This window comes from Accipiter gentilis, chromosome Z (assembly GCF_929443795.1).
Source record: "Accipiter gentilis chromosome Z, bAccGen1.1, whole genome shotgun sequence".
Lineage (NCBI taxonomy): Eukaryota > Metazoa > Chordata > Aves > Accipitriformes > Accipitridae > Astur > Astur gentilis.
The window spans coordinates 21,060,380-21,076,236 of NC_064919.1; positions in this window are offsets into that span (position 1 = coordinate 21,060,380).

The window sequence follows — 15,857 nt, forward strand, 5'->3', positions numbered from 1 at the left end:
CTTTGTAAAGCATTGTAGATAAACATCTATTAATATGTTGAAATGTAAAAAGCTGGGTTTCCATTTGCTGATCACTCCAAATTATTTCTTTCTCATCAGCAAATAAAAATTTAGGAGAGACTTAGATGATAGAATTATTGGAATTTTAAAAAAATCTATTGTTTCTCATGCTTTGCTTGCTTATTAAGATGAGACAGAATTATGTTATTAGGTAAAAACTTCTCTTCTATCCCAGGTGGTCTATTGTTAGATCTGACTATGCACTGTGAACGAATAACCTAACAATGACACAATTTATCTTCGCAAATGATCTAATAGAAAATCTTTAGGGTTCAATGATACTATATGAAAAGTTTTGTGTTGCCTTTGCCATCTTCCTTTCGTCTTTGCTAATCAAAGCTTTTTAAAATTTTGGGTTTTTCTGAAATTAAACCTGCCTTTAGTAGTTGTACTTAGTATTCTTTTCTGGTTTTGTGTATCAAGATTTAATTACATGACAGCTTTCTACATGGCAAACAATTTTTTAGTGGTGTTAAGAAGACTATTGACTTTTTTTTTAGTCTGTGGAGTGACATACTAAAAAGCAATGACTCAGCTACTTTGTACAGCAGAGCTTCAGAATAAATTGCTGTAAGGCGGTCAAAGATTTCTTTTCAAAATCTTCTTACCCATTAAGTGGAATCTAAATATTAAAATGAATGTAAGAATCAGTATTGCACTCACGAGCATTTTTTCTCAGTTGGCATGATTTCAGTGTTTTTAATTTAAATAGCAAAAATCTTTAAAAATTTTCTTGTAATGTCAGTGATCAGGAGAAATCAATCTCTGTGGCCTAGAAATTCTTTTTTATTATGAATACATTCTAGACAGGCATGAATTTGATGTGAGAAATGCTTGAAGATGCTTTCCTTTTATCACTTTTAAGCAGCCAAGTGTTTGTTAAATATTTCTTTACTATGGAGGGACTTTCCTCTATTTTAACAACTTCATAAAATTTTCCAGTTTTGCTAGTGATAAGGAATTCTGTTGGGGTTTGGTTGTTTTAGGTTTTTTTTCCAGTTCTGCTAGTTTTCCAATCTGAGATAGCGTCTTTTTCATAACTGCCTTCTATGAAATTGCTGTTATGCTTTACAACCCTTTCAGGATTATTTTCAGTAAGTTCACTGCTTAAAGAATTAAAAATGTCTGAAACTAGCATTTAAGACCGAGAATTTTCATAATATTTCTCTCTTTTTGCTTTAAGATTTTATTCCAATATTTTTGTGGGTGCAATGCATTGTGGGTCAGAAGTCTACAATGTAAAGGTAATGCCATCATTCTGGTGAAGTTAGAGGACCACAGAAGAAAAAATCACTGCAAAGTAATAAGGACATCATATTTGTTTATTATTATAAACAACTAAGGCAATAATGAAGTTCAATGTATGACAAATTCCCTGACATTAAATGCATTTTTATTTTTCTTTATCTTTCTGTACTCTGAAAAACCTCCACGAGTGTCTTGCATTCTTCCTGTAACTTTGGAAGTTTTCTGTCTAGTTGTCAGCCTGAACTTATAAGTGGAAGACTCTTAAAATTAAGAAACAGCTTTTATTAATTCTATTTGACAAAATTGCAAGCGTATCATGAGAAATTATAACTATTAGAGTAGTCAATAAATACATACTGCAGTCAGTGGCAAGCTCATTAGTCTTTGGTAACATGCCATTATATTAAGAGACTAGGATCTTTGTGCCTCTTGCTTATTCTCTTGCAGGTGAATCTGAAATGCTTCCTGCAAATCATCTTCCTTTCCCTTATACAATGTCTGATTCAATATCTTCTGTTAAACTCACCGTAACCTGCTTGAAAAATGCCATTGTCCTCAGACTTCTATTTAGAAAAAATAACTTTGAACACACTTAATTAAGATGACAGGAAACACAAGCAGGATTTGAGCACCTGGAGGCTGTGAGCTTGTCAGTCAGACAAGGAGGATCACAGTGTATACTCCCTTCTAACTCTTTTTCAGACATGCAAAGGACAACAACATAATTGGGAACGGTCAGCAAGGGTTTACAAAGAAGATATTTTACCAGTCTGATTGTCTTCTGTGACTGGTTATGCAGGCTGGAGGACAGTAGAGGTAACATAACTTTAGTCAGGCTTTTGACACAATCTTCAACAGCATTCTCATTTGAAAACTGATAAACTAGAGGCTGGAGGAATGGACTGTTGGTAGGTTGAAATGTAGGTGGCCCACTAGGCTCAAAGGGTCATAATTGGCTCAGTAACTACTTAAATGGTTGGCAGCCAGTTGCAAGTGGGAGCACCCCAGAGGTCCGTGATAGAGCCTGTGTTGTTCAATGTCTTCAATAATGATCTTTCCTTCAGGTAGGAGATTGGACTAGATGACATCCAAATGTGCCAAGGAACATTTGTATGATCCTGTAATTCTATTACCTATGGAGACTACAAGGTGGCATTTCCAGTATTACGAGTCAGATGAACTTCCTCTATTAATGTTGCTGTCATCAATATAAAATACAGTTTCAAAATCACCACCTCCAAACAGCAGTGTGCTGCTTGTGAAATATTGCAAAAACCTTTTGTTTCTTCTTTGTGAAAAAGGGTGAAGAACCATAAAAATGAGGATATAATCTTGTTACTCGTTATTATGAAGTAATTTTAAAAAAAAACAATGCCATAAATCAACTTATACTAAAACTCCAGACCTACCATATACGATTTGCTTTACTATAAGGTTTATTTTTCGCCACTTCATCTATAAAATAGTTTTAAAAACCACCAGATATAAAAACCTAGTAGTCAAGCTGAAGAACCCCCACCTTACACTCTATAAATAACAGCCTGTCTGATAAGAAGCAGAATGCGGTGAGGGAGTAATGAGAGCTAAATCACTAAAGGGTTTCTTAGCCACATTAAGTAGTAACTTACCTCTGATATTAGGTTCAAATGAGAATCCTTACAAAATGAAATACTGCTTATCATGGGTAATAATGGCAAGATCTGATCTAGAGTTTGTGTTATTTTTGCAGAAAGAGAAGTGTTCATAAGAAACATCAGACTAGGTTGCCTAGAATCCATGGTACAAACAAAAAGCATAACTTTTCACCAACCCTCTCTTCTTAACTTTCAAATTATTTTGTTCCTTTTACCTAACTGAAAATAATCCAGAGTGTTTTTTCCAGCAAGTAATTTTCAAGAGTAGTACCGACTCAAAGACTCAAGCAATTAAAATGTTACATATATGGCTTGGTAATCCACTATACTATTTCAAGTAAAACAATACCTACTAGTAGGCTCAAAACCACTTTCTCTTATTTTTCAGTCCAGTTCTGCAACTGAATAAATAGCAGAAGGATCTATCCTTTGCTGCAGCTATAAAATGATGCTTTGCGTTGTCCCTTAGGCATTTGCGTTTATGGAGAAGAGCAAAGGAAAGTCTAAAAAGAAAACCTTCAACAACCTGAAGATTAAACAGAGATTTGCTGTTCAAGCTACCAATAAAGCACATTGCAGGAAGGAAATGAATATGCATTAAACATAAGACATTCTCTGTCCTCATAGAAATACTGCCTGCTTCAGCAGTGGGTAATCTAAATATTATTCATATCTCATGTACTTATAAAAAAAGAAATAAATGGAAAAAGATGACAATGCTTTCACAGAAGTATGTAATTGCTTGTTAAGAAGGAGACTTCTTCTATAGCTAATTAGTGTTTATCAGAATAAACAGGTGCAGGTGCTGACATAGGCATCATTAATTTCACAATTATTCTGTAATTATATTTGGAAGCAAATGTAATATTTTATTACATTCATTTAGTGTTTCATTAATTTTTTGACAGAACAAGGTCACCAATGTATTTTATGGGTTTCTATTATTTTCTGCTTGTATTACTGCCTCTATATTAGGAGAAATCAGTTTACCTTACCAGAGCAAGTGTGATGCCTAGAATACATTAACTGAGCATTAGATTGTGTTTCAACCTAATGGTTGAAATGGAAGGAAGTTGTCTATAATTGTGTCAAATTTATCTTGGCAAGAAATCTCATTTTTTGCATTTTTAGCTCTTATTTTGATGATGATGATGATGATGATGATGATGATGATGATGATTATTATTTCACCTGGGCAGTGATTGGATCATGGAAAACAAATCATAGAAGAAATCAGGATTTTATGGTGCGTGGTCTTTGTTACAAGAACAATACAGTAGTAATTGAAATTTTTAAGCAATATATTAAGATGAAGGATCTGTTAAGTCTAGATCAGCAGTAACGGGAAATAACATTTGTCTTAACCATTTGATTAACAGTTGATTTTATCAGGCTTTAGATTTAAAACCAATGAGCAAGTAATAAAGCAAGAAGTGACAGAGCTGAAGTGTTAGTTTCAGCACTGCAACACTATTGACTCTCAGCAGCCTCTTTCTCAAAAAACTTATAACACTGCTAGCACCTATCCCAAATCCTCTTCAGCTGATCTCCTACATACTACCTTCTGTGAAAATTCACAGCTACAGGGTACTTCAGCACTTGCTTGTTGCATTTCTCTAGAAAAGTCCATACTCCTGAATTACTTCATACTTCAAAATAATACAGGCTGGGGTTTTTCTGTTTGTTTGGGGTTTGGAGGTTGGTTTGTTTGGGTGGGAAGGGTTGGGTTGGGGTTTTTTTGGGGGGGGGGAGGAGGGCTTCTTTTTTTTTTTTTTTCTTTGTGGAATGATCTTCATTTCAAAAAGCAGGAAAAAGCAGACCTGTATGATTTTGCTCAGTGCTGTTTTTGCCAAAATGGACTAAAATAAGAGTGACACCCTCTTTCAATCTGTATTACAAGATACTTCTGACTTGGTTCTACTAGTATCACCACAATTATTACTACTGCTAATACTGACTTGTTAGCATTGAAAGTTACTAAGAAGTGAATAACAGTTCCTACCTCTCTCCCTCAAATAGTATTTTGAATTGACAAGTCTTTGAACTGACAGACCAGGATATACCTGAAGCCTTTCATTTCCTCCATTATTAAAATATATACAAAGCATACACTTTGGGGAAATGATAACTGTAGTTTCAGTGCTTTCATTCCTTTTAATTAAGCATACATATTAGTGCCAAAAAGTAAATATGGGTAATATTAATTTGCAACTGTTTTGTTGACTATTTCTTTTCTTCAGCCATGCTAACAATATAAATAAATGTCAGTAGTTACTATGTAATCAGAAAAAATGTCTAGAGAATTTGGCAATGTACACTCACAAAAATAATTGTGTGTTTGTCTCCTCACAGTAAGAACATCAGACTCTTAAGATATCAGAGAAATCTGCATTGGTCACAGTTCACACCATTAAATACACACATTATGGGGCATTTAAAAAATTTTATTTAGAAAGTCATAGAAGAAGTCAAAAGTCTAGATGATTTTATCACAGCTATTTTTGTCAACAAAAAGAAGAAAGCAATAAATACAGGAAAGAAGTAATCATAGAATCATTTAGGTTGGGAAAGACCTTCAAGATCATGATGTCCAACAATCATCCATGCCCAGTACACCATGTTCTGGTATACTCCATCTACTCGCTTTTTGAATACCTCCAGGGATGGTGACTCCACCACTGCCCTGGGCAGCCTGTTCCAATGTCTGACAAACCTCTCAGTAAAGAAATTTTTCCTAATATCCAACCTAAATCTCCCTTGCTGCAACTTGAGGCCATTTCCTCTCGTCCTATCTCCAGCCACCTGACAGAAGAGACCAGCACCCACCTCACTACAACCCCCCTTCAGACGGTTGTAAAGAGTGATGAGGTCTCCCCTCAGCCTCCTTTTCTCCAGGCTAAACAGCCCCAGCTTCCTCAGCCGCTCCTCATAAGACTTGTACTCCAGGCCCCTCACCAACTTGGTTGCCCTCCTCTGAACATGCTCCAGCACCTCAGTGTCTTTCCTGTAGTGAGGGGCCCAAAACTGAACACAGCACTCGAGGTGCAGCCTCACCAGTGCTGAATACAGGGAGACAATCACTTCCCTGTTCCTGCTGGCCATACTATTTCTGATACAAGCCCGGATGCCATTGGCCTTCTTGGCCACCTGGGCACACTGCTGGCTCATATTCAGCCGGCTGTCAACCAGCACCCCCAGGTCTTTCTCTGCCGGGCAGCTTTCCAGCCACTCTCCCCCAAGCCTGCAGCGCTGCATGGGGTTGTTGTCACCCACGTGCAGGACCTGCCACTTGGCCATGTTGAACCTCATACAATTGGCCTCGGCCCATCAATCCAGCCTGTCCAGATCCCTCTGTAGAATCTTCCTACCCTCAAGCAGATGGACCCTCACTCCCAACTTGGTGTCGTCTGCAAACTTGCTGAGGGTTCACTCAATCCCCTCATCCAAACCATTGATAGATAAAGATATTAAACAGAACAGGGCCCAACACTGAGCCCAGGGGAACACCACTTGTGACCCGCCACCAACTGGATTTCACCCCATTCACCACAACCTTCTGGGGTTGTCCATCCAGCCAGTTTTTCACCCAGCGAAGAGTGCACTTGTCCAAGCTATGAGACGCCAGCTTCTCAAGGAGTATGCCATGAGAGACAGTGTCAAAGGCCTTGCTGAAGTCAAGGAAGATAACATCCACAGCCTTTCCCTCATCCACTAGGCAGGTCACCTGGTCATAGAAGGAGATCATGTTGGTCAAGCAGGACCTGCCTTTCGTAAACCCATGCTGACTGGGCCTGATCCCCTTCTTATCCTGGACTTGCCATGTGAGTGCTCTCAAGACGAACCGCTCCATAATCTTCCCCGGTACCGAGGTCAGGCTGACAGGCCTGTAGTTCCCCGGATCCTCCCTCCGACCCTTCTTGTAAGTGGGAATCACATTGGCAAGCCTCCAGTCCTCTGGGACCTCTCCTGTTGACCAGGATTGCTGATAAACAATGGAGAGTGGCTCGGCAAGCTCCTCCGCCAGTTCCCTCAGTACTCTTGGATGGATCCCATGTGGTCCCATAGATTTGCGAGTGTCCAGATGGCATAGTAGGTCACTAACTATTTCCTCCTGGATTAAGGGGGGTATGTTCTGCTGTTCATCCTTACCTTCCAGCTCAGGGGGCTCAGTACCCTGAGGATAACTGGTCTCACTATTAAAGATTGAGGTAAAGAAGGCATTAAGTACCTCAGCCTTTTCCTCATCTCTGGTGGCTATGTTCTTTTCTGTATCTATTAAAGGATAGATATTCTCCTTGGGATTCTTTTTACTGTTAACATACTTGTAAAAACATTTTTTGTTGTCCCTTACAATAGTGGCCAGATTTAGTTCTAGCTGAGCTTTTGCCTTTCTAATTTTCAATCTGTATGATCTAACAAGATCCCTGTACTGCTCCCAAGTTGCCTGCCCTTTCTTCCAGAGATGATAAATTGTCCTTTTTTTTCTTGCCTCCTAGCAAAAGCTCCCTGTTCAACCAGACCCATCATTTTCTGTGGCAGTTCGACTTGCTGCACATGGGAATAGCCTGGTCCTGAGCCATTAAGATTTTCTTCTTAAAGAATGTCCATCCCTTCTGGACCCCTTTGCCCTTCAGGACCATCTCCCAAGGGACTCTCTCAACCAGTGCCTTGAAGAGGCCAAAGTTAGCCCTCCAGAAGTCCATAGTGGTGGTTTTGCTGACCCCCTTCCTTGCCTCACCAAGAATTGGAAACTCTATCATTTCATGGTCGCTAAGCCCAAGGCAGCCTCTGACCATCACACCTCCCACCAGTCCTTCCCTGTTCATATACAATAGATCTAGCAAGGCTCCTCCCCTGCTTGGCTCACCTACCAGCTGTGTCAGGAAGTTATCTTCCAGACACTCCAGGAACCTCCTAGATTGTTTACTCACTGCTGTGTTATATTTCCAGCAGATGTTTGGAAAGTTAAAGTTCCCCATGAGAACAAGGGCACAAGATTCTGAGACTACTGCTGCTTGTAGAATGATTCATCCCTCTCTTCAACCTGGTCAGGCGGTCTATAACAGACTCCAAGCACAATATCCGCCTTATTGGCTTTCCCTCTCATCCTCACCCATAAGCACTCCACCTTGTCATCAGAATTGTGTAGCTCTGTACAGTCAAAACATTCCCTAACATAGAGAGCCACCCGACTACCTCTTCTACCTTGCCTATCCCTTCTGAAGAGCTTGTAGCCATCCATTGCAACACTCCAGTCACAGGACTCGTGCCACCATGTTTCCATGATGGCGACTAAGTCATATCTATCCTGCTGCACAATGGCTTCCAGCTCCTCCTGTTTATTGCCCATGCTGCATGCATTGGCACAGATGCATTTGAGGTGGCCTATCAAATCCACTCCTAACATTGGCATGCTGCCCCCAGCCTCACCTCTGGTGCACCTAGTTTTATCCCTTACCCCCTTCAAACCTAGTTTAAAGGCCTTTCCAAGAGCCCTGCCATCTCATGAGCAAGGATGCTTTTACCCCTTTGAGATAGCTGGACACCACCTGTCGCTAGCAAGTGGCAAAATTCCACCGATGGCACCAGCCTCTGAGCCACATATTAACCAGGTGTGTTCTCCTGTTCCTTTCAGCGTATCTCCCTGCCACTGAAGGGATTGAGGAAGACACTGCCTGTGCTCCCAATGCTTCCACTAATCGCCCCAGAGCCCTGAAGTCCCTTTGGATTTCTCTCTGCAGTCTCACCACTGCCAGCCTGCACAACCGGCAATGGGTAATAATCAGAGGTCCGAACCAGACCAGGGAGTTCCCTGGTAATGTCTTTTACCTGGGCCCCAGGGAGGCAGCAGACTTCCCTGTGGGATGGGTCAGGCCTGCATATTGGGCCCTCCGTCCCCCTCAGAAGGGAGTCGCCTACGACAATTACCCTCCCTTTTCTTTTTTCAGAGGTTGTGAGAATGCGCAGGGCTGCCCCACCAGGCCTCGGCACCTCCTTAGATAGGCTTTCACCTACACCCTGATCTTCATGGGCCTGGTCCGCAAGTTCCAGATCCCCATACCTGTTGTGCAGGGGGCAACTGGGAAGGTGAAGGAGACCAGGAGGGGATTCGCCTGCCTCCCCGAGCAGGGACCTGGATCCATTCCCCTCCAGCTCTCAGGTCCCCTCCTGCCTGGCGGCAGGAGGGCAGGGGAGCCTCCGCTTCTCGCGGAGCCTCCGTCTGCTGCCTCTGCCTCAGGGATGGTTGGTAGGGTGCGGGCCCACCAATAGCTCTCCTTCTCACGCTCCCTGATACTCCTCAACCTTTCCACTGCCTCCTTCAGCTCCACCACCCGGCTGAGCAGATCGTTCACCTCGCCACACCTCACACAAGAGGTGTCCCCGCTGACCTCCATCCTTGGTGACAGACTCAGGCACTCCCTGCAGCCAGAGACCCGGACAGCTGCACGTTCGCATGGGAGGTCTGTCCACGTCGCCGCATTTCTCCTAACAACGGCTTTCCCCTGAGCGGCAACCCTACCTGGGTCTCCTTTCAGGCCGACGCCCACTGCTTGAGTGGCCTTCTCCAGCCGGGAAGAGGAAGAGGAAGAGGAAGAGGAAGAGGAAGAGGAAGAGGAAGAGGAAGAGGAAGAGGGGGGCAGCACCCTGCCCGCCTGAACTGCCACGCCAACCGCCGCACCGCGCTTCCGTTCGCCGGCGCTCCTCGGGGCTGTTCAAGTCTCCCGCGGTTGCCCCTGGCAATGCCCCCAGCACCCAACTCAGTCCCCTCATCCAAATCATCGATAAAGATATTAAACAGAATGGGGCCGTTCAAATCTCCCATGGCGCGCCAGCCTCTCTCGCCAGAGACGCCGGCTCTGGCCGGTCCTTCTGCTCTTCCCCGGCACTCCAGGGCCTCAGGAACCTCCTGGTCTGCCTCAGTCCAGCGCTTAGCCGCGCGCTCACCTTTGCCTCCGCTGGCCTCGCCGCTGACTGAATGCTGCTGACCGTTATGCTGCATTCAAATCTCCTGTGGTTATGTGTGTGATGGCACAGGTTGAGTCACACTGAGAATTTGGTTTGATAGAATGTTGGAATTCATTATGGTATTAGAATCAGGATCCTTACAGGTGGAGGGAGAAGAGGCTTAACACTAACATTAAAGAGGGAGTTAAATCAACAACATACACTTTATGCAGGTGTGTGTATGTATGTGTACAAAGTGTATATATACACACACATAAGTGTAAGCTTTAAATGCTGTACATGCTTAGGGTGTTGCAAACCCATCAAGATAACGTGGTAAGAAAGTTTAAGAGAAGAACTTATTTTCATGCTTCTGTACAAAGCTTGGAGTTTCATGAAGTTAGCAAGAGGCATTGTGTGTTCTCACCACTAAGAATAAATGTGGTGTAATTGGTAATTTAAAATGTTCATTGAATCTCACTTGTATATGAGAATATCTGCTCATGTCTCTATTTGGATAGAATATGGTGACTGCAGGCACTAGTAATGCAGTCATGTTAAAAATTAATATTTTTTAACTGTGTTGATAATTTTAGCATCAAAGGATCTTGAATATGTGTGTGGTCAAGTAAGTGGCAGCAATTTCAAGTACTTCATTTAAAGCCTTCTGCCAATTAGAATATTGATGAATATTTCACTCCAGACCAGCTCCTTAACATTTTAAGAGAACTCTAATGTTACAAGAAAGTTCAGCTTAAAGAGAAATATGTTGTAGGTTACATGTAGGCAGTAGGAAATAATTATTATTAAAAGATGCTAAACGTTTCTACACTATATCTAACAAGAACTTACTGTATGCAATAGTATGTTACAAATTATAACAGTGCAGAAAAATTACTGATTCACCAAACTGAAAGTTGCTTGTTTCTTAGAGATCAGGAATCATGATTCCTTTATATTCAAGACAGGCAAAGAATAAGTGAAACTGTACATATATATAAAGGAAAAACACATATTTGATATCACACAAGAACTAATACAAATAAAGAATTTAAAAAATTACATTAAAACATGAGTAGGATTTGTCAGTAGGGAAAGAAAAGCAGAAAATTACAGGTGATAACTGGGAAGTCCTCATTTTTTTTGCATAGACATGTAGCCATGATTCAACAAAGAATAAAAAGGAAGACACACATTTAACACCTCATTCTGGTTCACTAATAATAATAGCTGAAAAATAATAACTAACTGAAAAAAAGGCAATATATATAATGATGTTGTAAAAGTCATGCTGTTGAGAAATTTCATAAGCCATTGTAAAAATATCAGAGAACAGTTGGCAGTAGTTGCTGCTATGTTGCTATTAAGGCTGTTTTAAGTTATCTTGTGGTAAAAAAATTAATCATATCACTGGCATATGCATGTTTTTGATAAAGATGACAAAAATGAAAAGAAAAAGTTTTAAAATTATTCAATGATTCATATATTTGGAATTAAGCATACTGCTATGAGGATTAAAAAGTAATTTGGAGATTTTTATTAAATAAGAAGGATGTTAAGCATTGTTTACAAACAGAAAATCTGAATAAATGGCCTCTGAAGGAGATGGCTGACAAAGTCTATGATTAATTTTCTCTAATCCTGGAACACTAAGGAAATCCATGAAGTCTAGGTGAAAATTAGTGCTGCATTACCATTCAAAATATGCAAGCTGATCAGGGTAACTGCCAGCCAACTTTTATCCTAAAGGCTGGTGAATCATTTATGTATTTGGCAAGGTTAAACACTTGGCACGCTTGGGTAGACAGAAAAAAGCAAAGTTAAAAATGTTCTGATCCATGACTAGGTACATAGGAATAGAATTAAAAGACACCATTTTTCTAATAATTATTATAATGACTTGTGAAAATAGATAAAATAGCTGTTGAAAACAACCCTGGATTTAGAAAATCTAGTGAAACAATCAAACTGGAAGAAATTAACCACTTCTAGACACTGTGTCCTGTTTTGTGCCTCTAATACAGCAAAGACTTTAATAACTGAAGCGATGGCCACCGATGTGGTCAGGGCTGGAGCATTCATCATGTGAGGAGAGGCTCTACAAGAAGATCAGTTTGTAGACTTGGTCTGAAAAATTGTCAACTCATAGGAGCCCTGTGTTTTAGAAGTGTATTGGGTCTGGATGGGATGGAGTTAACTTTCTCCATAGCAGCCCTCATAGTCCTATGCTTTGTGTTTGTAGCAAGAGTGGGGTTGAAAGCATACCGATGCTTTGGCAATTGCTAAGCATTGCCCACATAGCGTCAGTTCTGTCACTCCAGCCCTGCCAAAGGCCAGTAGGCTGGGGGTGGGCAAGAGACTGGGGTGTGATGTAGCCAGAACAGATGACCCAAGGTGACCAAAGGGTCCATACCATATGGTGTTGAGCTCAGAAACAAAAGCTAAGAGGAAAGCAGGGAGGGGGCCATTTGTTATTAAGATGATTGTCTTCTGAAGCAACCGCTACACATACTGGGGCTCTGCTCACAGTAAGTGGCTGGACATCACCTGCTGATGGGAAGTAGAGAATAAATGTTGTTGCTTTGCTTTACTTCCCTGCCCAGCCTTTGCTTTTCTTCATTAAACTGCCCTTAGCCCACATGTTTTTCATCTTATATTCTCCCCCCTGTCCTGCTGAGGAGGAGGAATGAGAGATTGGCTTGGTGGGCACCTGGTGGCCTGCCAAGGTCAACCCACCACAGTCCTTTTTTGGCACAAAATGTGAGGCTTGAGATGATAGCAGGTGTTTTTTTCATTCAGTGTGCTATAGCTATAGTAGTTATAAATTGACAGCTTCTGTGTGGGTCACAGAGTTTATTTGCTGCACTGCTCAGCTCTTTATTTTACTGAGCTTGGAAACATGTTAATACAAACAATGTATTTGCCCTGGCATTGATGCCCTTACTGTGCTGGGTAGGGTAGCTATGTTGTGGAGAGCATGAGAGTATACACTTCCCTCTTCTTATCCAGGATTGGTGTGGGTGGTTTTGTTGCACAGACTCCAGAGGTCCTTGTTCACTCTTATGTGAGCTGTTTGATATTACTAACACTGTCAGCTTCTTGTCAGCTTTGTGGAATCTGGTGTCATCCTGGTGTGAGAGGAGACAACTTTGGGGAGAAGTGATTCTGAAACATGCCCTGAGGCAGCTGGTCCCTGAGTATCAGGGTGTGTGGAATTATTTGGGTAGGTGTTTAGGGCAGTTATCACCTTCCATAGGCTGGGATTTTATACCTGAACAGGCAAGTAACCCTTGCGAATTTATGTGCCTCCTGATAGAAGGGTGCCTTGCCTACCCCAATAAAAACCAGCAGCTTCTAGCACTGTTTTGAGGCTTGGCCTGTGCCTATCGAGCCACAACTCAGTAGTATCAGAGCACTGTGGTTAAGACAAGGACTCAGACTACCTCTGAGGATGCCATGATTGAGACAGGGATCCAAACTACAACTAAGACATGACAGTTGATACAGGGACCCAAACCCCAACTACAGTAATCACCCCAGTAGTGAAGAAGAAGCAGCTGACATGGAGGTTGACGGGTGTATATCATCAATTAATAAGGGAGAAGGAGAAGGAAGAACCTGATCAGGAAGCCAGTCCTTCAGCAAAGAAATGGGAGGAAGAAGTGAGAGAAATGACCCAAGAGGAGGAAACCACTCAGTCCCTAACCTTGAAAGAACTTCATGACATGCAAAAAGATTATAGCTGCCAGCCAGGTAAGCAGACTTCTGCCTGGCTGCTCCAGTGCAGGTATAGTGGGACGAAAAGTCAGAAATTAGAATGTAAGGAAGCCCAACATCTGGGATCCCTCCCTAAAGACCAAGAAATTGACAGAGAAATTGGAAAAGAAGCAACAATTCTCAGCCTCTGGAGGCAGCTCTGATCAAACATGAAGGCAAGATAACCATTCAAGGAAGACCTTGTGAATTACTAAATGAAATGAACTATTGCTGAGAAAGACATCCAGTATCTGGGAGGATTAGTGGTGCTGAAAGTCATCTACAGTGACCTAGATGACAACCAGGTCTCCAAAGATCTGGATGACAGACTGTGTATACGGGCTCTGTGGAGGAAGGTGGTCCAAAATGCACCAGCATCAGCTTCCAAAGAGCTTGAAAACAATGTATTTCCCAGATTTGGATACATCAGCTGTGGAGAGGGCATCTTCCTGGCTCTGAAGTTTTGAAGAAAATCTCTCTCCCTCCTTGTTCCCTGGGACAGTATCTTGGCTGTCAGGGGTGCCCCATGGAGCCCTGGCAAAAGGGAAAGGGAAAGGGAGCCCCAGGCATATGCTGCATGGCACTTTCTGGTTCTTCCTGCATGACCAGGGTGACGACATGAGGAAGTGGGATGGTGAACCCACCTTTAAGCTGAAAGCCCATGTATGCAAACTGAGGGAGAAGACAACTGCTAAAAAGGGGCAGTCCAAGAAGGCTGTCTGTTGAATTGATGTTGAGATGTAAAAAAGTAATCAGTGATCCCCCAGATGCAGAAGAAGAGTCACTGAGATCACCTCCCTTGATTCTGGTGAATGGACCTCTGGTCTGGCAGTGCAAGGGTCAGACAGTGAATACTCTGAACAGGGATACAGGGTCTCTGCCTTTGACCAGGATGATAAAAGGAATGAACAGGTATACTAAACTGTGTGGCTTTGATGGCCTGGCATATCGGATCCACAGAAATAAAAGTCTGTTTGACATTTGTGCATATGGTACCCTAATGACATCAGGGTATAAAGGCATGGAACCCACCTGGATTTCTGGAGTGACAGGGGAATCCCAACAGTTGTGTCTATTGGAGGCTGGTACAAGCTTAACAGGAGAGGCAAAAGCACCTATTGTGACCAGCCCAGAGGCCCCATGTATCCTTGGCATAGACTGCCCCAGGAAAGGGTACTTCAAGGACCCAAAATTGTATCAATGGGTTTTGGTGTAGCCACCATGAATATAGAGAAGATTAAAGAGCTGTCTACCTTGCCTGACCTCTTGGAAGATCCCTCTGTTGTGGGCTTGCTGTAGGTTGAAGAACAGCAGATGCCCATTGCTACCATGATGGCACACCAGTGGCAATATCACACCAATCGAGATTCTCTGGTTTCCATCCTTGAACTGATTCATCAACTGGAGAGCCAAGAAAGGATCAGGAAGACTTGCTCACCCTTTAGGAGTCCCATATGGCCAGTGCAAAAGTTGATGGAGGGGGGAGGTTAACAGTGGACTATTGTGGCCTGAATGAAGTCATGCCATGGCTAAGTGCTGCTGTATCAGACATACCTGAGCTCCAATACGAAGGGAGACAAGTAGTATGCTGCAATTGATACTGTCAATGTGTTTTTCTCAATTCCTTGGGCAATTGAGTGCAGGCCACTGTTTGCTTTCCTGTGGAGGGTTGCCCAATACATCTCAAGTTGTCTGCCCCAGGGGTGGAAGCACAATCCTACCATTTGTCATAGAATAATCCAATCTGCACTGGAATAGGATGATGCCCCTGAACATCTGCAATACATTGACAACATCACCGTGTGGGCCATCAAAGCAGAAGTGTTAAGAAGGGAAGAATAATGGGTGTTGTCACATCCCTGTGCATGTGATCAGCAAGATAACATCTACGTCCCCTTGGTTCATAAAGACTCCAACAGGTGTAACTATTTTGAATTACAAACTGAGAGTAGAAGCCAGAAGGTGTGTGGTAGATCATAGAATTACTTTTTAATCTCTTCCTGTTCCTTTGGGCTGAGGTTTCCAAAGGCCTAAAAGAATTAGGCTTCCAACTCTCATTGCCCTTTAATGGAATATGGTCACATTGAAGGCAAGTCTGGAGGACTTTCTCTATGTAGGAGTTGGCTATTGTTCAAAATGAGATATACACTCAAATTAGTCATTTAAACCGATTTGAAAACTCATCCTTAAACTACAAAGTTCTAAGCACCTTTC